The 22133-nt window shown below is 34.9% G+C and overlaps 1 long non-coding RNA gene across 4 annotated transcripts in view; it reads left to right on the forward strand.

The window, feature by feature from the left end:
- Positions 1–22133, forward strand: part of LOC140845843 (uncharacterized) — a 364588-nt gene that overhangs the window by 257286 nt on the left and 85169 nt on the right. The window contains exons 4-5 of one of the 4 annotated variants that reach the window (XR_012124749.1): positions 18450–18620; positions 18721–22035. The exons of 2 other annotated variants lie outside the window; for them this stretch is intronic. This is a non-coding gene — a long non-coding RNA (uncharacterized lncRNA). Of the gene's footprint in view, positions 1–14406; positions 14477–18449; positions 18621–18720; positions 22036–22133 lie in introns of those variants that run through there. One more of the 4 variants, XR_012124750.1, reaches the window with a different exon arrangement.

Genomic DNA, 22133 nt, shown 5'->3' on the forward strand with positions numbered 1-22133 from the left:
AAATGGGGGGAGATGAATGCAGGGGATGACAATGACTGAATGAATAACCAAGATGGAAAGAACCCTTAAGGAAAACAATATGTTTGCAAGGTGGGAAGCCAGGTGGAGAGTAGCCTTGAAATGTAATTGATAAAATTAATCAGAACACTTTCCCTACCATTTTCTTGAGTAAGTTTCTCAAATTGCAATATAATGAAGCTCGATGAACACTTTTACTGCATATAATTGCATTCCAGCACTCTAAGGTCAAACCTAAGCTTTTCAGAGGCGCGGTGGTCCCATTAGTAGCTGCTTTATGCACATCCTCCCAGGAAATCCTTATGAGGTTTTCCGTCAATGTCCTGTGAGTTATTCACAGTGACTTAACAGCAGTGACCTTTGCTGAGAGGGACTTCTCACAGGAAGAAACTTGGAGACCCAGGTCCTCCTCCATGATAAAACGGTGAGAACTGATGACGATGTAACAAGTTTAATGGGTTCAAATTAAGAAGTAAATCCATTTGTCTCCAATGTTCCACCAACTTCCTTTTTACTGAAAGTTCACATCTTCTGGAATTTAACATGACTTTTTTGTCTTAGATAATTGTTAAATAATCCATACCAAGAAAAGATCTTGTTTAGATATTTTAGGTATAGAGTTCAGATTCAAAAAAGGGATATGTGGTATTTCAAACATTACGTCAGGGAGTGAGTGAGGTAGCTACGTCTCAGATCACCCCTTGCAGGCAGATACCACACTGCTTTCAAATAACACCAAGTTTTTTGTAAGAATAACTGACCACTAAGGCAGGTTCTTACCAAACTGAGGAATCTCTTTAGTGACCATCTGGACAGTGTTTTGAACCATAGGATAAGCCTGTCCTCATTTGAAGCAGGAAAGCATGATAGTGCATCGAAGTCTTGGGTAGGAATTCTCTTTATAACCAAAGGGAATACTGACAATAACATCTAAAGTAACTCTCAAATAATTATGTACCCTGTTCTAAATACATTATGTATATTAATCCATTTAATCCTCCAAAAAATCCTTTGAGTTAGGTATTATTATATTATCTCCATTTTACAGGTGTAGAAATTTAGGCACATTGTCTAAAAAATCTGCCTAAAGGCATAGAACTATTAAGGGGAGAAGTGAGATTTATTAGGATTTCTTCCGAATTAAAAATACCTTTTAAAACAGAACCTACATTCGCAAATATGAAAAGTAAAAGACAATAACAGTTGATTATTCTGCCACACTTAATGATTTTTTTTTTTTGGTGGGGGAGAGATACCCACAGCCCCCCACAGTACAGCAGGCATAAGATTAAGAAGAAGCCATCATGGTAAAAATGAAACATTTTATCAAGGAAAGGGAATTAGAAAGACAGATTTCAGAGAAAATGTTTTGGGTAGCTTTGGAAAATTTTTTTATTGCTTAATTACAAGCAAGGATGCATACAGTGAAAATGTATTAAGTAAAGATACAGTAAGCAACTTGGTACCCTGTTTAATTGGGCTTATGTTCAGGTTTAAGAATGATTGATTGTTTTGTTGTTGTTGTTATCATTAATCTACAATTACATGTAGAACATTATGTTTACTAGGCTCCCCCTTCACAAAGTCCCCCCCACAATCCCCATTACAGTCACTGTCCATCAGCGTAGTAAGATGCTGTAGAATCACTACTTGTCTTCTCTGTGTTGTACAGCCCTCCCCATGCCTCCCCCCACATTATACATGCTAATCGTAAGGCCCCCTTTCTTCGCTTCCCCCTTATCCCTCCCTTCCCACCCATCCTCCCCAGTCCCTTTCCCTTTGGTAACTGTTAGTCCATTTTGGGTTCTGTGATTCTGCTGCTGTTTTGTTCCCTCAGTTTTTCTTTGTTCTTATACTTCACATATGAGTGAAATCATTTGGTACTTGTGTTTCTCCGCCTGGCTTATTTCACTGAGCATAATACCCTCTAGCTCTATCCAGGTTGTTGCAATGGTAGGATTTGTTTTCTTCTTATGGCTGAATAATATTCCATTGTGTATATGTACCACATCTTCTTTATCCATTCATCCACTGATGGACACTTAGGGTTGCTTCCTGCCCAAAGCAATATACAGATTTGATTCAATCCCTATCAAATTACCAACAACATTCTTCAACAAACTGGAACAAATAGTTCAAAAATTCAGATGGAAACACCAAAGACCCTGAATAGCCAAAGCAATCCTGAGAAGGAAGAATAAAGTGTGGGAATTTCACTCCCCAACTTCAAGCTCTACTACAAAGCCACAGTAATCAAGAATGATTAAATTTTAAATAATGCAGTTTTCACAAATACAGTTTGGTCCCTTAACTATAACACTCAAGCAAATGTTAAGTTCACGTACATTTTTTTCATGTTAACCTAGTTTCATAAATGTTTGAGTAGACAGTAAAAGCAAAAAGTTTAAATGGCTTTATCATCTAAATGTATTAATTTTGCAAATAATTTTGAAAGCTTATAAAACAAAGTTAAAAGTGATGCTTTTAAGTATATTTTGAATTATTTGAAAATGTCAAAATATTAATATAAAATTTTTTTTATATATGAGATTATTTGGGAAATTGACCATTTTAACACTCCATCAACAACATAATAAGGATAAATTGTGCTAATTCATTCAGAATCTTCTCAAGTCTCATCATCCAAGAACAAACATTGTCAATGCATAATCAAAATCAGAATTAATGGGTAACAGACCAGAAGAATTAAATTCCTAGCTTTGGCTTCAACACTGTAATGTTCACTTGTTTAACTACAGTTGTAATATATAAATAAATTATGAAAATATGTGACATATATATTCACTATTGACACTTTTATTTCCTTATTATTTCAACTAGTGTTTACTGAGTTTCGCCAAACATATAACAGATACCACTTATTGACAGAGTGCATTCCATGCATTGTGCTGCTGTCCAAGGTGACATTGTTAAGTAGAGCCTAATCCTTGGCCTCAAGCAGATTACAATTCGTCAGACAATAGATTCATATAAAAATATGTGTCCTTGTACTATTGTTGTAGTATTCTTTCTCTCTCTTTCTCTCTCTCTTCATATATATGGAGGAGAGAGTAATACATGTAATACATAGAGAAGGAGACTGATCCATGATCTATGTGCTAGCTAAAGTATGGTTAGAATTCTGTAATCATTTTGTGATAACGGAGAAAAATTTCACCAAGGAAGTGTGTTTTGAAATGATCTCATAAAGATAAATGAATATATTAAGTGACAAAATTAGGAAAGAGAGTTTTATTGAGGGGAAGTGGCCTGAAGATGGTCACTGAGAGGCAAAAGTAACATAAGGAGTACTGGAAACGGCAAATGCCGCAGACGCGCAGCGAGTGCAGGTGAGGCTGCTGGTTGAGTTTGGAGGTGTATTAGTTTTAAGATGCACCATTCTTTTACTTTCTGCTAAGAATAGAAAAACTGTCAGTCAAGCAATAATACAGGTTTCTGATCAGATGGTGTATCTATGCATCTACTTCCCTACTTGTAGAGTCCTATTCCACGGTAGATAGATAGATATTTGACATATTCAGTGAACTCTTTTAAAAATCAGTCATTGATTTTTATCATGTATAAAGGTTGTACTACGTAAAAAGGATACCATGAGTGAAATAAATTGATTAAGCTATTCTAAAATCATTTTTTCTGCTCAAGTCCATCTATCCAAACACACACAAAAACTCCTCTGAATTACTTTGGCACATAGCCATTCACATCCATGTTTTCTTCATAGTAGTATCCTCTTGCTAGCAAAGGTACTTTCTAAGACAGTGTACCACTGTTGCCTTGAGGATTTTCTTCCAAGACCTTGACACTCATTCTACAAGTTGAATGTACCCATGAAGGCAAAGCAGCCATTCCACAACTGTGGCTGTAAATATTTTGATTCAGAAACTTAAAATGAAAAAGTGACTTCCAGTGTTGAGGGGTCTTGGAAAAACTTCTCATTAATTTCAAGATAGCATTTTGCTACATTTATTATGATGCTATAGTAACTTTGGGAAATAAGTAAGTTTCAGTAAATATTTAAGTCAAATATATTTTCTTACCTGGAGCAGCTTTGCATGATTTTGTGGACATAGATACAAAGGATGGACTTCGGTGTTTCTGATGATATCTATGCTCCTAATTTCTGTTTACCGCTGGGAATAAGGCAGACCTTTTAAGGTTTTCATAATCGTATTTATCTTTTTTGTTTTCTGCCAGTAAATTATTGATCAGGGCTATAATTGTAAGTATAGACTATCTTTATACTTAGAATAATCTCTAAGAAATCCAATTATACAAGACATAATAAATTCACAGAAATGAAGAAAATGTATTAGATCAAGGGTCAGCAGTTATGTGTCTACATGTACCTTTAACAAAGATGGACTAATCCAGTCTTTCAAAGCAAATTCTCTTACTTTTAAATGGGAAAAACCTTAAAATATCATTTTCCTTACTATTTTCTTCGATTATAAAACTCCACAAAATAAATTGTGTATGCTCTGCTCTTAGCCTGAGGTCACATAGTCAGTTATATGATTAACAGTGTCAGTGACAAAGGCATGAACTAAAGATGTGGGAATATCTTTCATACGACTCCCTCAATTGTTTAAAGACTTACTTCTAAAATATATGCACATTTTAGTATATCAAATTATTTGTTCACTGAGATTGAGATTGATAGGAAGACTAATAGATAGATAGGTAAGGAAGACCATAAAACAAACAAGTGAAATTCCTTATGGTGGACTGGAGATAACCCTCTGTCACACAATTTTGGAGTCAACAGTATAGAGCCTTTAAGAAGGCCTACTACATCAAATGTGTACATGGGTAATATTCAGTCTAAGCTAAGAGCACAGTGCTTATTACAATAAAAAATAACACAAAAACAGCAAGAGGAGCGGCAATATGATAAATATTTTAAACACAGCACATAAAAATAAAAGGTTGCAGAATAGATAACAGACTACCAGTGTTCTTGGATAGTAAAACAGTGGAATTGGGCATCTGTTTAATACTCGACCTTGATATTAGAATATATTTTTGCAACATGCTATCTTTTCTTCAAGAACTCAAATTTCAATACATGGGAGTAGAATACTTTTGTACATGATGGTCTGAAAATTTCATCCATGGAGATATTGTTAATTATTATTTATTTGAGTATTACTGTTTTCATTTATTTTCAGATATTTTAATTTTTGAATATATAGCTTGTTTCCTTTCCAGTTGGAAAATTTATGGACACCTTAACAAAATTTTCTTACAAATTCCACCTGGCACCCAATTCAAAAGATAAGGCAAATTAGTGCTTTGAATGAACATACTATGGCCATTCTATTCGGTGTGCTTCCTAGTCACATTAAAGAACCACACCCGAGTGCCTTTCAATAATTTACTCACGTGAGAGCAAAATCTAATATTCTCAAAAGTTTACATGCTTTACTCATATGTTTTTTCACTGTACAGGTAGCATAATTAAAAATATTTGTAATTATAGTTCTCTGAAATATTTTTTAAATTTAAGGAATTAAAAAAAATTCATATGCCATAAAAATGACGGGTGATTTTTTTTCCAGAGAAAAAATGTTGAATATTTAAATTATCATTTAAAATGTCACAGGGAATTATATTAATATTCATTTTAAAGTCTCAGATACCATGTATTAATTTTATATTTAGAACAGTGCATCTGGCTAAGAATCAAGGTGGTTTTGCTAACTAAATTCAATAACGTGATATTATGTGTAATTCATATAATTACTATGTTTCAGACAAGAGTATTTTAATGAACTGGGAATTAGAAACAGTAAAATTAAATATAAAATAAGCAAATAGTCACTATTCTTTAATCTTTCTAATAAATAGCCAAAGATATGACTAACCACCACTGCGTGCACTGTTTCCAACAGCTTTATAAAAACCAAAGGAAGGTCACAAAATGAAAAAGATTATAGCTGAGTTAAAAAAAACAAAATCAGGCTGTAACACCAGATGTCAGTTTCATTAAAATAAAAGCTCCTGATATTGAGAAATCTGTTGATAAAAATACTCAAATCCTCCATGTAATTGGGTCAAAAAAAGATCCCATAGGATATGCAGGCGGTGGGTGAGTGAGACGGGGAATGACTTGGGTATGTGGGAGACAGCGTGACTTGAAATATGAAAGGAAATGAAAAATCAAACGAAACAGCCTAAGCCTCCACTCTCATTTCTTTTAAAAAGAATCCTGGCACAACATTTTGGCCAAGGAAATCGTTCCTTTAAGCTATGGGAATGAATTGTCTCTTTTTAACCGCCTTTTCTCCCTGCAGTTCATAATCACTGTCTGTCACACTTTGATGTCATAATCATCTGCTGAAGCTCCACCGTTAAAGAGTAAATCTGCTTAACTCACAAAAAAAAAGGAGGAAAATTGCACAGAGGCACTCGTTTCCCTTGCCTCAATGGCAGCGCATTTGAATTACAGAAGTGCAGTGTTATGTCACTTTGGTATTACGGGTGCCATTTCAAAAGCCAAAAGCCTATTTTAAAAAATATGTCTTAATCAGTTCAAATAGAAACAGCAACTATTTGCCATTAAATGAGCATAGTGCTTGTGTGTGTGCACGCGCGTGCACGCGTGAGCAGCATGAAAACGGCATTAAACATCCCAGGAATGTTGTATATCTTCTTCAAGCTGCTACTTTCCAAAGGCAAAGAGCTTTTAAAGTTTGCATCTACTCGTCGTTATCTGAAGAAGTATTTTGTATTAAGTGTTCACTCCTAATGGATATTTTACAATTTACTCTTTTCCTACCTGATGAAAGAAAAATTTAATCTTGTGAAATAATTTGGAAACAAATTTTACCACTGATTATTTTTATGATGAGCCAATGTGATATCATTGTTTTTTTTTAATGAAAATATGAATGTTTATTCAGTTATTCTCGATCGTAGCCTATCCGGCTATTGATTCATGGTATAGTTCCAGTCAGAATAATTCCAATATAAATGAAGGCAACATTCCCCCACCCCGACCCCTGCTTTTTCTATGCCCTATAGTTCTACAGCCAGATGCAATGTCAAAAAGCTCTCACTTCAAGATGAAAAAAAATGGGTGTCCACAGAAGTGGTCCATATTGTTTCTTCTGCAAACATTGTACAGTTGAATACTGGTTTTCCTTGAGTAATCTTATATTCTTCAGTAAGAATGAGAAAGAACCTTAAAGAAAGATAAAAATTCCACTTTATTAGTTTCATGTCAATAATACTTGGGGTCTTCATAATGGCTATGGTATATGTTGAAGAAACCCCACAGGAAATTGTATCAGTCTGCTTTGTATATTAAATACTAAAAGCTTGTCCTGTTTGGAAAAGGGCACTTGAACCTTTATTTAAGTGGTTCCCTGCTGCTGCTCATGCTCTTACCCCTTTAAAAATAATAAAGAACTTCTCAAAAAAGAAATGTCCTTTCAAAGATTCCTTTAAATCACTTTCCATAGTAAAATGTTAAAAAGCTAGTAACTGTTTTATAGTGTGAGAGTTTATAAAAGCAGTAAAGTAATTGCTGCCTTGATTCTCCATGTTTATTTTATAGGAAGTGGGTAATCTCGGGTTAATTTTCAATCTTTCAGTAAAGGGGCAACATCCTTTCATTTTAACCTTCTTGATTTAACGGATTTCAGTATATGTATTCCCTTACTACAGTGTTTCTGTTACTTCTTGCATACCGTGTTGTAAGATATTTTGATCCATGTTTACATTTCCTGAGTTACACAATGTAAAATTTGTTAGGTTGCTCACCATGATAAGTCAAAAGAGCTATTGCTTTCCATTGTCCTTATTATGTAGTGATCTTTTATTCAACAGCAAACCTATGCAAGCAAAATATTAAAATATAAAATACTCACTAACCTTCTTTCTATCTGTCTGCATACTGTCAAGGTCACTGGGTACATTTCACCTAACCATTCCTGTCTGCATGAAATCTATGATCTCGGGGTTTCTAATTACAACCTTTAAATGACGATTTGGGTGATTCATCTAGAAATAAATCTATGATAACAAAATTAGATACATATAAAAAAATGAGGACAAATCGCTTTCATAACTTTGTTAATGGAAGTAATACCCACCTTCCTGGGTAGAATTTGCCATTTTTTTCTTTTTTTGCATGTGATACCACTGTAGGATTTGAAACGTTGCTGATGGGTAAATCCTTTAAAAAAGAAGCTTTAAATTATATTTTTAAGAGGATCCAGCTAAATTGTGAAATTGCCTACTCTTTCTTCACACCGAAAGGGGATGCTATTCACTAACAGGAGAAAGGCTTGACCCAACAAACAGTGTGAATCACAGTTCACTCAGGGCTTGTGCAGCTGTACAGGCCGAGAGTCTCCATAAATCAGGATGTTTGGGGCTTTCATTCACTCCTTTGGGCATTACATATTCAGAGTTGCTAAACAGAATGCACCGTATCTAAAAGTCATGAGTTCCAGATTCTGCTTCACGTCCCTCACGTCTCACCTCAGCCAAGCTCATGAGGACAAGACCATATAGATTCAGTTACTGTGACCATTGTAAGTGACATCAAATTTGGAAATTACATTAGCAACACCTTTACACCCTCAAATAAATTTTCTGAAATGTTAAGTAGTTTAAAAGCCACAATATTCTTAATATGGAAGTACTAGTTAGTAGTAGTTTGAAGCTTGGGAGTTTGGAAAATCATGATAAATAAAGGCTATGCATCTATATAATATTATATATTACAAATATTACAGTTGATTGAGTTGTGAAGGCTTTATTTACCATGTTTTCACATATATCCATGTAGAAAGGCATATATCCATATTAAATGTAATCAGAGGAGAGGTGACTCCATGAATACTCTAACTTTGTTAACTATTACTGACAGAGAATAATTTTGTGGAATTAGTGTACAGTTTGCACTTAGGAAAATAATGGTCTTAAATGTCATATGAAGCATTTTGCCACTGAGATTAATGATGAGAAAAGTGACATGACAAAGTTTCTGGACTTTAGAAAGACACATCTGGAGGCAGTTTGGATAATGGCTCAGAGAATTGATAAGGAGAATGCAGGGAAGCTAGTAAGAAAATAAAACCCAAAATTCAGATCTATAGTTATGAAGATCTGAGTTAGGAATTCTGTGATAAAAATGGAGAAGAATCAGCGAAACTAGGAACACTCTGTAGAATGCACTGAGTGAATTTAGGGACCAGTTAGAAGATGGTTGTGGTAAGGAGGAGGATTTGTTTTGTTTGTTTGTTTTGTTTATTTCCCAACCAAAGGATTTTGGAAATAGAAAAGAAAGATTGGTACTGTGATTGGTGACTTTAAAGCTTTCTGTCTTGGATGGCTTAGAGGAAGGTGACAGTGACTGGGACACATGTATAAAGGAAAAATTTTGTGAGAGAAGACACGAGAATGGTGCTAGAAACATGACTCAGTTGTTGCACTAAGTAACATAGCATTATCAATAAAGAATTTGCATTTCATACATAATATTTTATCTGTATCTTGTTTGTTTGTATCTTGTTTTTCTGTGGCTTTGATACCTGCCAATTTACTAGCCAGTGGAGGCACCCTACCCTGCTCTTCTGTTACACCAAATTACTCCCTAGCTGACCCCAGTCACAGAAAGCAATTTCATTTTGCATATGCTTATTTAGGGACTTCGAAATATCTGTATTGTTCTGTCTAGTGAACCTCCGTTCATCCTTCGTGCCTCCCGTCGAAAGTGTTCTCTTTTTTGCAGTGATCCTTTCCCACTCTTTTCCTCTCCGTGATCATAGCCCATGATTCATGCTGCTGCCAGAGACTATCTCCTTGCGTAGGGGTGCTTATTCAATCCCTCTCACTACTCCTGCTCAAGAGAAGAACAGACTGTGTAATAATAGGGGCTATATTTATTCACACTTTTATGTCTGATGCTTATACAGTACCTATGATGGATCACATTGGAGAGATGAAATATGTTCCTATTAGCCAAGATTATTCCAGGATAATTTAATACTCACATTGAACAAGCATATATTCTTTACCTTACCATAAAGCCAGTTGTGATCTGAAGTTACTCTGCCCATTGAAATGTGACAATTTGCCTCATATCATTCCCACTGGAATTCCAGAACATTTTCCAAGATTTCTCTACTATAAGGAAGGCTTTAAGATGCCCTTATGTTCTCATATTCATTTCTGGATCTACACTCTTTTCTTTAGTGACTTAATTCAACCCTTAGCTCATGTTATCACCTCCTATATGTTGTTTGTGTTTCAAATTGTTTGAGACCTAGGCATAAAGCTGAGTTTCAGTTGAGTTTAACAAAAAATTCTCTTCATCATCAAATATGTGTATAAATGTGCAGTGGGTTTTATCAAAGGAATGTGAGGCTCAGGTGGGGTGCTAATTCTGTAGATGCAGATTAACTCAAATCTAATCATTACACATAGTTTTTCTAAGAGCACTTTGGTCAACTAACAGGTTTTTCAGTCATTTCCCAGCACATCGTCCCAGTTTCATGCTACTTCATTGATTTTCTGCTTACTTTCTCCTCTTTCGGCTTCACTACCTCCCTTCAATTTTTCGACCTCCTCTCCTCAAATCAATCCCAGTGTAACCAGTCCCACATTAACTTTGCTGTCCACCTTTTCTGCCCAAATCCTTGGAAGATATGTTCTGGTTGTACATAGCAGACTTTTTCCTCCATGACATCTCTGTATCAAAGTTATATTTTCTTCGGTGAAAGTGGAAGTAAAGTGTGTTTGTTATAAACTTTGTTTCCATTACATAGTAAGAGTATAAGAAAAGTGACTTCCTGCATCTTATAATAGTACAGCTTACAGTTCACAGTCCTATATTCCCTGACAATTCTTCGATTTCAGTATGTGCTTTCTTCCTTAGTGTTTCTTTGGCCTTTTTCTACAAGGTACTCACAGTACAATTTTTATTTCTACTTTCAAAACCTTCGGGCATGGGGAAGAAAATGAGTCTCTTTAGTCTCAAATATCTAAGTTAGCTTGTCCTCCTCCCCTTATAAATAACACATTCATTTACAAATATAATTTCAACTTAACGTAAGTGTCTTTTTACCTTTATCTTACATTTAAGCTACCATTCATTTACCTTCAAAATAAAATTAGGACAACTTATTTTATGATATTATCTCTCTTCTTATTCTGACTCCCATGGTTTAGTTTTTGTTTAGATAATTTTTTTTTAAATTTTTATGATTAAGGCCTTGTGATTCAGTTCTTTAGGCAAGATTAAATGCTCTAGATTTCATATTTCAAGCTAAATGATCAAGCAAACCTTTTCCAGCTAAGAGATCATTAAGCTACTTCAAAACCAGAAATCATTCTAAATCCTTTATGTTTAATCCATCTCATTTTTCTTACCATCGTTAGATCAATATCATCTTTTTGTCCCTTTGACATGTGGTTCACAACCATGCCACTTCTCACACCTCATTCCATGTATTCCAAATCCTGTTTCTTCCTTCACATCTCTAAAACGCCATCCAAAACAAACAGCCCTTTCGTCTTCCTTCAAAAACATGTTTTCTTTTGTCCCTGGGGGCGGATACGGTCTCTCACATGGTGGGTCTGAAATGTTTTGAGAACAGATGCTATAAGAGAAATAATCATTAGGACACAAAGCTGTAGGGGGTACAGAATTTATTACTAGAATGCATCTCCGCACCTGGCTGTTTCTCTACCTCTTTTTTCCTTGACCCTGGGTGGCAGTTGGGCAATGCCTGATTTTGAGTGAACTATGAGCCTTTATATTCAGTACAATGCTTCATTGTCTTAAAGCACTCACAGGTGTTTTTATTAGTTAGTTTAGATATTCTCGTTAATAACTAAGATACTGATGCTAATAATAAAGAAACATATTGAACGCAGTGGTGGCCACCACTCAGCAGAATATCCAATTAAAAATATGCAGAAGCTTATCACCCATGGTATCAAACAAAAACGTTCTGAGAAGAGTCCTGCTTAGGGCGAGGAAACTGTCCTATCTCCAAGGGGAGAACCCGATATTTTTCAAATAAGAGGCTTTAAATGAATATATCCTGAATGACTCTCAGAATCAGACACATAGGAGAAGTTTAATATCTTGGAGGAAGTAAAAAAGAAGATGCAAAAACGGCAAAAACTGCTGAGGCAATCATTAATTCTGCTCACTAAGAACCCTGCTTCTCCCTCTCAGACACATGATAGGATTACATTTCCATACCCTCTCCTAGTTAGTTTTGGCCATATGGCTTGCTTTGGCCAGTGAAATCTAAGCTTTCACAGCCCATGTGCAATTTGTCACTTTTTCTTTTCCTTCTGGCATGGTGATGAGCAACCTCTGAGATAATTACTGCTTCCTCAGCCTGAGTGTCCAGAGAGTTCATTGAACAGAGAGCCCTGATGGCCACATAAGGTCACGCAGGGTACCGGAAACACCATCTGCAATGGACAGGATTTGGTGGGTAGCTGTTTTTGCACCATATTTTAGCCCGGCCTACGCAACACATTTGGTTTTCAAACATCTTTGCCCAGGACCCTGAGTACAAAATGTTTCCGCTTTCACTTTATATGGATTGTTAACACGAAACAAAAAATTCCTTTCCTCAAATCTTGATGATTGTACATATCAGAAAACTAGAAAGCTGAAGTTAAAACTTCTATTATCACTTCATCTTCACCAGCAGACCACATCATAAGGAATCTTCATTTGGAGCAATTTTTTTTTTTTTCTTAAAGATTGAAAGGAGGAGGAAAGAAATCATGTCTCCTTTGAAGACCCATACGTGATCGAGTAGGGATATTCAGGCAGCGATCATGACAAACACTCTTAAGGAAGTTTGGGACAAACACATGAGAGCTGGAAAAATAAAAAGCTCTCAGTGTTTTGAAATATTACCCCTGGAAATGCTCTATCAGCAACTGTAATATATATTAATGAAGAATTCAAGTGAAAAATATCTTCCAGATAGATAACTTTTACATGACTGTCTACTTAGAATTTTGAAATTGAATTCTGGAAAATTATGTGGATTTAAAAATTTATATGTTAAATTGTTTCCTAGATTTAATATATTAATATTTAAATTTAGAAAGGAAAAATGGTTACTTCAAAATTAAAATCATCTTGTAGTGCAAATAATTTTCTCCTATTTATTTTTTGTAAATTTATTTCAGACGTGTATTTTAAATAGAACATTTAATCTTGGTGCATTTATTAAATGGGTATTGACGATCTTTAGATATAAAACACTGAGCTAAGTGTAATGAGGTATATAAAACTATATAACATTAGCTACAACTTCAATTTATTTACTATAAGAAAAAATATAAATATATCAGAGAAATACAAATATTGATATAAGATGAAATGCTCTATGTACTTGGAGAAGAAATAAAAAGAAAACCCTTATTAGCGCATACTTCTTTCTTCAAAGTGGCAGATATCTGGATATACTTTGAAAAACTACAAAGCCTTTCATAGTCCATATCTATTTCAATACATCATTTAAAAATTAATAGAATAAAATAATGATAAAAAACATTAAAATTAGTAAACAACAAAATATTAGAAATACCTAGTCATCATTCATATTTTTTAGCATAATTTTTCAAAGCACAGGGTTCTTCTTTTTCAATAGATGGGATTGTCTTAAATTGGCCCTATCAGAAAAATATCATGTAACAATTATTTCTCTTTTTCTAGATTCTCTAGACCCCTCATATTAAATTCTGTGTTCTAAATGGGCAAATATGTTCATTTATAACTACCTGCCTTTTTCTAGCTATAGCTAATTTTCAGAATTAAAGCAATTCACTCCACAATATGCACAATCAAATCTATACAGTTTGGAAGAAAGCAACCCCAATATTCAATCTCATCTGGTATATAAGTCACTTCAGTTTTGGGACCACTGTTGTATATTCATTTACATTGATAAAAAGAGCAAAAACAGTGTTCTAAACTTGTGTAACAACTTGAACTGTACAGTTCATTTTGCATTCCACACTGCCTAAATATGCACCTTTAAATCAAAGAAACCTGAAACCAAAAGAGAATAATTTTATAGGAAATATCCATTATTTCCAAGCCAACTTATGCATTTAAATTTTTCTTTCCTTTTGTTCTGATAGTGATTTTTGCATAACAACTTTTCAAGGTATTCAAAATTATTAAAATTTAAGATGACTCTAATTTCTGAGTCAACCTCTTCCATAAATACATTCCAGAGAACTATTCTTACAGGTAGAATATAATTTCAGGTTGGAAAACATATGACTGCCAAAGAAAGATCTTCTTTCATTTCATAAAGCAAAAATGAAATATAATTTCTTGAATTTTTTTTTCACACGTCTGTATATCTAAAGGGCTCAAACATAACCGATGATGAAGAAAAATGTCCCTTGGCCACACGTTCACACTGAAGCTGGTTTGAGGCCCTGGAGGGAAAGGTATGTTATGGATAAAAGTATTTAAATTTATCTGCCACACATCCCAGAGCACTGCTACATTTTTCTGAACAGAAGGTGGAAGAAAATCTTGTTCTCAACCTACTAAACGTTCATTTGCCAGACTTTGGACAGTATCCTGGCAAACAAGAAATAACTTTTCTATCTGTCGGAACATTGTTATAAAGAACTTTATTCAGTCTTATTTCAATAGTTTTTTTTCTCGATAAAATGAAGGATGAATTAAGTCGATCACAAAAGACTTTCACTACTCTGAATTACCTGTTTCACCTTGGAAAGCCACACAAAATGAACCTCTTAAGCCTTTTGAAAATGACCTTTTTTTTTTCTTTCCCTCAGCAATGATTTATCTTTCCCCTAGAAAATCCGTTTTACAAAAGGGAGTATGATTAAAGGAAGCCAACCAGCACAAACACTTGCTGAAGATCCTGCTTATCTGGAACTCACTTGACAATGTATGTTTTTGGGGTTGGGAATGCTGCAGGTTCAAGGGATAATTCTGCCTTTCAGGCACTTCAATTTATTTCATGCCTGAGCACTGTCATTGTACGCAGACAAGATGAAACGCATCGTTGTGTAAAGAAATTGAAATGGAATCCTACTTGACCCAGCAGGATGGGGCATTATGTTTGACTCAGTAGTGATTCCTGGGATAATATCTAATTCCAGGAGGAAAATTTCTTGATATGGCCACCTGCTGTGAACAGCTTTGTCCAGGGATCACCAGTTGTTCTGGGTGACTAGGCTCAGGACATGCCTAGAAGAATGCAGCTCCTCTCCTGCTGGCATTTAGATCTCTTCATTTTCTCGATGCTTTCTATTCAACAGGAACAACTGAATGGAACAGGGGGGTTGGGAGAATATGAAGCCCTGCGCACTCCCGGAGCAATGAGAGTCAAAGCCCGCTTGACCCGAGATACCTATTTAATTTTTTAAGAGAGCCATCGTTATTTCTTTACAGGGCACTTTTTAATTTTTACACTTCTAGGGCCAACCCCCTTGCATGTCTTTCTCTGTTCGGTGTGTGTGAAGTATTTACTTTGAAAAGGCTGCACACCAATAGATTAAATAAAATACGAGCACTCCGTGTCTCACAAGAGGGAATCGTGCAGACAGCTTTATTACTTCTATCAGAGAACAAAGATTTTCCTCAGCATGCAGAGGATTATTAGGCCAGAAGCAAATAAACGGAATGTGTGGTGTCAAGTCTTCAGATGCGATCAAGAAAAATTGTCTAATTGATTTTGCTGCAATTACGGTTTTTGGAATACAATTCCTCATGTTTTGTTTCTAACCTTATCTTTTAGAGTTTTTAAAGATTTATATGGACACAAGTTTAAGGAATAATGCATTACCCTAATATCCTTTTCCCCCCAAAATCTAGAGAATATAGTTTTGAACTATCCTCACTCACAACATAACTTGCATAAGTTAACATGATAATTATGAACAAGCTGGCAAAAATTTTCCTCCCAGTCTCCCCTCCTTTTTAAAATTATTTTGTAAGAATAATGTCATTACATAGTCATTATCCAATTCAACGTTCGGTACCTTGGTCAGGCAAAAATGAATTTAATAAAAGATGGAAAACTTGTTAGTGGATTTTCCTCTTTCTTCTTATTTTCTTGACTGTTCTCCCAAGTAAAAGAAATAAGCTCTCAAGCCTCAAGTCTTAATTTAATGAAAAAGAATACTCCTGAAAAATACATACATGATGATATATGTATTAACTATGTACATGTGTATTCATAGTTCATACAAATACTTAAACCAAATTAACGTATGACTAACTGTATGATTGATACCCACATGAACTATGTAATAGAATATGTATGTCCATTGTAATATCTTTATGTAGGATACATTTATGTATTACTGCAAATGATTACATTTTTCAAAGTTTAATTTAATTTTGAATCTTTCCCAAGACTGTGAAATCCATTTAGAAATTAATCCCATTTTTCATTTTGAACTGGTAAGAATCCGATGGTATTTAGGTAGTATGTGGGAGCGATTTGTGTACTCCTTTATTAGATATCCCTGAATTTAAGTCATTTGAGTTATACAAGAATATATTTCCATAAATTCAAATGAAAAATCCAGTCACTGACCTTGTTAGCCTTCATTCTTTAATAACTGCTTCAAGCCAGGAAATGTATGCTATAAACAAAACACAGCAGTTGGTCAAAGATTGTAGAATTTTAAAAACTGCTCTATTTTAAAAGGCAGAGTAGCAAAAGTGTAAATGTATTCCTATTACTAGACAAATTACATTTGTGCATCTTTGGGATATAAGGTATAATTCATCAACATACGTAAAATTTCCAAGAGGTTTCTTCTTTCCCTTTCCCTTGCTTTTCCTTCCTAATCAATTTATTCTCATAACTATTACACAGGGCTATGCAAGAATGCACTTGGCACATGGATGCTTAACTGTGATGGCCTCATATATGGGGTTCAATCCAAACAGCATGTTAAGGAGGGCATCGCATGGAAGGGTGGCCTGGCTCAGGATATTGGATCATTGAGTGCTTTAAGAAAGGTTTTCTAGCTGATGGCAGCTGTGCATGCTGTCAGAGCCCAGACAGGGTGGAGAACGCATCTCTGTGGGTGGTGGCCAACTATGGGGTGTGTCAGTGCCTACGTGGGACAAGAAGGGCGTCCCCAGAGGTGAGGAAATACAGGGCAGCAAGGTCTACCAAGAATGAAGAGAACTGAGGATGACTTCTGAGTAAGAGAAAAGTCAGGAATGGGGTTTCAGAGTCAGGGCATGTAGAAGGGTGTTCAGAGGGGCAGTGGTCCAGCTCAGGATGAGAGGGAAGGGGGAACACCCATGTGACGGAGTGCGGGAGGTGGTCTGCCAGGTGTGTGAGGCAAAGCCAAGAAAAGAGGCTGTTGATAAGGAAAGAACACTGGCATGGAGAAATGGCAATGGAAGCCTGGTTATATAAAGGAAGACCTGTTTAAATGAGTAAATATACTGAAAGTAAAGGTAGTTCATAGGAGACGGAGGATTCGTATGAGAAGGGAGAAAATAGAATAAAGCTTTCTTTGTGCTATAGACTTGGAGTTATTGGCAGGATGTCAAAGTTTTACATATATATGTGTTTATGGAACTAAATATGAAAATGTGATATGCATGTAAGTACATACATGCTTATATGTGTACATGCACATGAAAGTCACACACATATGCACACAAACATACCCCTAACTCTGTCAACTGCAAGGGCCTAGGAATAATGGTCCTCCTATAAAAACAGGCATGTTTGTGCCCAGTTCTTGGTTTCCATGCACTCTCATCTAGTGAAAGGAGCAGAGCCCTTTACAGAACAGTTCACTTCAGGCCTGGGCAAAGAAAGTAAAGATAACCTGAAACATTTCTTTGTGTGGAAATGAAGAAAGGACTCAAAGCATGACGGGTCATGCCAAAAGGCAAAAGCCAAAAGCCTGCTTGAAATGGGTTCTGTTTGGCAACTCTGAGATGATTTGATTAGTAAAATAAATAATGACAGTAACAGATTATACATCATCTAATAAAATTAGGAATTTTAAATTAATTAATAAATTGAAATTTCAATTAGAAACAGAATACTTTCATAGACCCAAAGTACTTCTCCACAAGATTACTATTAATGACAAGATAAACAAATAATTTCAAAATACAGAAGCCTGGCAGACACCGTATTATCCAAGTGATCAAAGTTAATACCACCAAAAATAAGCACTTCTGGAAGGATGGAGTAAGGACCTCTGTCTGCTCCTACATAATAACAATGGGGACACCAGAGGAATTGTCAAAATTAACTCTCTCAGAACTCCAGAGATTAAGACTTTTTGCAATTTGAAAAATGTTTATTTAAGATAAATTACTGAATCTCAGTAAAAACAATAAGCTCTGAGGAAGTTTATCTTTCCCCATTTCCATCCCCTCTTCACAGATCACCAGAAACAGAAAACAAGCAGCCTCACAACCGTGAAGCAGTGAAAGCTTGGGGTCCAGTAGCCACTGGAGAGTGAAGAATGGGTTTGGAAGTTCCCAAAAAGCTTCAACCACAGAGAACTAGCATTATTGGCCTGTGTGGCAGGTTCCTAGAAAAAACTTATTCGAGGTTTGTTTTGATTTGGTCTGATTCAAAGTTTACTCAGTGAAAAATCTCTATCCTGTTGTGTTTATCTAAAAAAACTAAGTAGCAATTATTTAACACACAGTGACCTGAAGTGGTGTTATCAGCTGGAGTCAAGTAGAGTCTGGTCAACAAATTTAAAAGGAAAATCTAAGAAAAGGTAAGTCCATGGGAGCTTTGAAAAGATCTGAAAACTTCTTAGGAATCTGGAAGGACATGTTCAGGACTGTGCTCATGAGCAGGAAAGACACATACTCTCTCATGTGCACTGACCTTGGCTCTGAATAGGCAAGAAGTAAGGTGCTAAGGTAACTTTGTAAACTTCCAGAACATTGAAAACATAGTCCAACAATAACAAAGAGCCCCTCAACTAACACTGGAAGAGGTACTGTTCTAGGCATCTAAAGAAGTCTCTGTTTAGCCATTCTCTGATGCCTAAGCTAAGCAAGCAGAAACTGAAGAGGCTGTAGAAGACAAAAATGCAGACTTTACAGAATTGATCCAGGAAACTCACTGAACCATCAGCACCAAATCAGTAACAAAAAGCAACAACAATAATCCTTGGGGAGTGGGAGGGGTCTGATTCCTGGGGTTACCACATGATTTAAAATGTCCATAAAATTAAAAAGAATTCTAATACACACAAAATACAGCAAAGTATGGCCCATGCACAAGAAAAAAGCAATATGCAGAATCTGTCCCTGTGGCTGTCTAGATGTTGGACTTACTAGACAAAGCTTTGAATCAGCTATTGTATTTAGGTTCAAAAGATCATTTTAAACCATGTGTATAGAACTAAAAAAAGCAGGAAACAATTTTTTGCCCAATAGAATAGATAAATAAGAGATTGAAATTAGAAAAAAAAAGCCCAATAGAAATTCTGGAATTGAAAGGTATAATAACTCAAATGCAAAATTTACCAGAGGGGCTCAACAGAAGATTTGTAGTGACAGAAAAGGAAATAAGCAAACCTCAAAATATGTCAAATGAGATGATCTAACCTTAAAAACTAAAAGAAAAATGAGTAAGATAAATCCACAGAGACTCAGAGACCTGTGGGATACCAGCAAGCGCACCAACAAATTCATTATACGAATATGGAGGTAGAAGACTGAAAGTGCCAGAGGGAATATATGAAGAAGTAGGGGCCCAAACCTCCCAAATTTAAATAAGAAAATTAATCTATACATCCAAGGAAGTTCGATGAAACTTAAAGTAGGGTATTCTTGGGGAGGTCCATGTCTGGGCACAACGTGATCAAATTTCTGAAATACAAAATGAAGAGAATCTTGTAAGCAGCAGAAAGAGAAAAATGACTCATCACATAAAAAGGGTCCTCAAAAGATTAATAGCTAAATTCTCATCAAACTCTGGAGACCAGGAGCAATAGAATGACATATTCAAAGTGCTGAATTCAGGAATAAACTTCATATAAGAATTCTATATTCATCAAAGCTTCCTTCAACATGGAAGAAAAATTAGGACATTTTCATATTTTCCAAAAAAAGAATAAATAAATTTGACATTAATAACACCTGCCCTATAAGAAATATAAACGGGAATCTGCAGGCCGAAATGAAAGGACACTTGACAGAAACTTGAATTCACACAAAGAAATACAGGGCACTTGTAAAAGTAATGACACAGATTAATAGCATGAAAATATATTTTTTTTGTTTAAATTTGTTTCTTCTATCATATTTAAAAGATGTGCATAAAGCAGTAATTATAAAGGCATGTTTATGGGCTTATAAAAAATAGAGACAAAAGTTGGGTAGTAATAATAGCAAAAAGGATAGTAGAAGAATTGGACCTTTATTGGAGCACTTTTTGTATAGCATTAAAATTAATATTAATATGAACTAGACTGCTTAAATTAAGGTGTTAATTGTATTTCCTGGGACAACCATGAAAAAAACAACTAAAAGTTATATAACAAAAGGAACAAGTGAAAGGATGCAAGAAGATATACCAAGCAAACAGTAATCAGAGTTGGAGTGGCTATGCTAGTATCAGATGAAATAAACTTTAAGACAAACATTAATACCAGGAACAAAGGCATTTTATAATGAAAAAAGTGTTAGTCCATCAGAAACTTATAATAGTTATAAACATTGATAGTCCTAACAACTGAAACCCGTGAATTTGGGGGTACATGAAGCAAAAATTGACAGAATTGAAGGGAGAAAATGATAATTCAAAATAATGATTTGAGTATACTTCAATAAAAAAATAAGTAAATTAAAATAAATTAAAATTTACACCACAAAAATAATAGTTTGAGATCATAATATCCTACTTTCAATAATGCATGAATCAACTAGGCACAAGATCAACAATGAAATAGAGGACTTGAATAACCACTATAAACAAACTAAAACTAGTAGACGTTTATAGAACATTACACTCAACATCAGCACAATACATATTCTTTTCAAGTGCATTCTTTCTTCAGAATAGACTATATGCTAGGCCATCAAAAAACTTCAGTACACTTAAAAGAACTGAAATCACACAAAGTATGTTCTTCAATTAAAAAATTAAATAAATGTATATATATATATGTGTGTGTGTGTGTATAACAGAGGAAATGTGAGGAATTTACAAATATATGGAAATTGAAGAGCACACTCCTAACTAACTAATGAGTCAAAGAAATAATAAGTGAAAAGAAAAAATACTTTGAGATGAATGAAAATGGAAATACAGTCTTCCAAACTTATAGGATGGAGCTAAAAGCAATGCTTACAGAGAAATATATGGCCCTAAAAGCCTATATTTAAAAAGAAGAAAGATCTCAAGTCAATAACCTAACCCCACACCTTAAGAAACTAGGAAAAGACTAGTAAAGTCCCAAGCCAAAAGAAGGAAAGAAACAATAAATATTAGAGAGGAAATAAATAACAATAGAGACAATAAAATATAATAAAGAAAATCAGCAATCCAAAACCTGGGTCTTTAGAAAGATCAAAAGAATTAAAAATCCTTAAACTATACAGATCAAGGAAAAAAAGAAAGAAGACTCAAATTATTAAATCAGTAAATAAAACCAGGGATATAACTATTAAACTTATAGCAATAAATAAGATTGCAAGAGAATATTATTAACAGCCAATATTAACATATTAGGTGATAGCGTTGAAATGGATAAATGACTAGAAAGACATAAACTATGGAAACTTTGTCAGGAAGAAATAGAGAATTTGAATAAACTATAACACAAAGTGGTTGAATTAGGTTTAAAAACAACTTCTATGATAAATGCAATCGGCTTCACCAGTGAAACATTGTAACATTTAAAGAATTAACACCACCTGTTCACAAACACTTCCACCAAATAGAAGAGGAAGAAACACTTTCCAACTCATTCTGAGGCTAGTATTACCCTGATATTAAAACCAAACAAACCAAAGATATATTTAAAAAAGGGGGGGTGGGTGGGCGGGAAGGAAAGAGGGAAAGAAAGAAGGAAAAAACACCAGTATCCTTTGTGCACTG

The sequence above is a fragment of the Manis javanica genome, chromosome 13 (genome assembly GCF_040802235.1).
Source record: "Manis javanica isolate MJ-LG chromosome 13, MJ_LKY, whole genome shotgun sequence".
Lineage (NCBI taxonomy): Eukaryota > Metazoa > Chordata > Mammalia > Pholidota > Manidae > Manis > Manis javanica.